This window comes from Octopus bimaculoides, chromosome 30 (assembly GCF_001194135.2).
Source record: "Octopus bimaculoides isolate UCB-OBI-ISO-001 chromosome 30, ASM119413v2, whole genome shotgun sequence".
Taxonomy (NCBI): Eukaryota; Metazoa; Mollusca; class Cephalopoda; order Octopoda; family Octopodidae; genus Octopus; species Octopus bimaculoides.
In genome coordinates this window covers 1,061,833-1,064,076 of record NC_069010.1, presented here as the reverse complement: position 1 = coordinate 1,064,076, position 2,244 = coordinate 1,061,833, and positions in this window count along the sequence as shown.

The window sequence follows — 2,244 nt, the reverse complement described above, 5'->3', positions numbered from 1 at the left end:
TTGACACCCAACTACCACCCCACCTACTGGAATTGTCTATCAAACTAACATTGTAAATAATTTGTTAATAACTACAATGTGTTGGTGTGCTGCCTCAGCTCTGACATTAATTCCTACTTCCTTTACTTTACTTTCATCATTCAAAGATGCTTCTTGCTTAATTAAGGAAACATTATTGATATGTTTGGTTATGTCTGTGTGATATTGATTTTGTTATGTTATGTTGTTGGTGTTTCTGTTTCTGATATAATTTATTTTATTTGTTCTCATGTTGTGTTATATTTATATATACAAAACTCTTTCTTATAATATGGCCACTTGGCTGCCTATATCAAGCCAGTTGTATAGATAGGTTCATGTTAGTTTGTTGTTTCTATATTTGACTTTTTATTGAATATATTGTGATATTTGTGGTTTACAAGTAAATATTCAATCACTAAATATCAATAAGCTTGATATTAATCGATGAGGTTTGTCCTACTCAATACAATGACAAAATATTAAAAATATGTCTCAGTGTTGAAAATCAATTAAAACCATGAAAATGGGAAATGGACTCCATTAAAGATGATGTAGGAACTCAATATTTTTTAATTGTTTTAATTACTGGATAAACAACCTATGAGTAAATTTAGATGTAATTAGGGGCATTTGTTATGAATAATTGTGTAATATTGTTATCATTTTATATTTCATCATTTGTAGTGCTGCACCGACCTCAACCTGAAAATGGAGGAACGGCTCTCTGGTGTGGTTGTTGCTAGATATCTAGCCAACCAGGGAGCTGACTTTCACCATAAAAATAATAACAATAACACACCATTGGACCTTATTAAGGACCCAAATTTGAGAAAAAAATTTGAAACATTTTTACCACCAAAGTAAGTATTTCCTGGCAATAAAAAGATAAACCATTACATTTTCTATTTTGTATATAATCATGTTTATATGTTTGTTTAGTTTCAATTCTACCAATACATTATACTGTCGCTATTGTTTTCGTTAAAGGCCACATTTTTACCACCAGGGTAAGTATTTCCTGGCAATGAAATAGATAAACCATTACATTTTCTATTTTGTATATAACCATGTTTATATGTTTGTTTAGTTTTAATTTTACCAATACATTATACCGTCGCTAGTGTTGTCGTCAAAGGCCACACAATAAAACAATATACAGTTGTTAGGAGATCAAAGAAAGAACACTATTTTGATTACATTCACGTGATTCGTAGTGTTGACAGTTATACTTCACTGTCTATCCCCACCTACTTGTCTTAGTTCCCTATTTTAAAGATTTCTGATCATTAGGAAAATATAGATCTAAATAATGAAGTGAATGAATTCCAATTTGAAATTGTTATTTAGAAGTAAGTGGAATTTATCTGTCTACCAACATATTTATCTTGCTCTTCTATGTCTGAATCAGTCAATATTAAGAATGGTTTCATAAAAAAATAACCTACAAACACACACCAACAGTGTATATGTATATTTCTGCAAATACTGATGGAACATTGCCACATATCTTCACAGAAAAATATGAACTGCCAGGAAACGTAAATAATTCAAGTAACACATATACCATTACTAGGTGTTTTAGTCGCCTTAGACTCCCGTATTTTATAAGATTTGGCAATTTCTTTGCTATGCATCTCTCTGTATTAACTACTTAAGAAACAGACACATATCCCCCTTTGTGAATATACAAAACTTTCTTTGTCTGTTGAAATTCAGTTATTGTTTATAGATATTGATTTTTGGACTGTAAAAATACAGTTCTGTTTTATTCAATATACAAGCTTCATTAGATTTTCTTTGCTTTTACAAATGATCGATTATGTGAATGTTCTAATAATAATATAATGTCTACAGAGCGCAGCTGAACTTACTGGAAAGGGGAAAAATAGGGGACAGAAAACAGAATTTAAAGAAAGGCAGCAATAGAAGCTAGAAGTAGATGCACGATATATATAATAAAACACCCTAAAATCAGGGTAGACAATATCTTATCAGCATTACCCAAATGATGTTGGCATCCCCTTTAAGATATACCCATGGCTTGGGTCCTGTATTATCTACCCACAACATGAATTAAACTTGCATCTCATAACAACATTACGGCAAAATTATTTCACTTCAATTGGTCCGGCTCCCTTTAGCATTACACCAAAGTACATTAAAGTAGAAAAAGACCCCATAAAGTTCAAGAAGTATTTGGAAAAAATCCTTCAAGAAATCCTG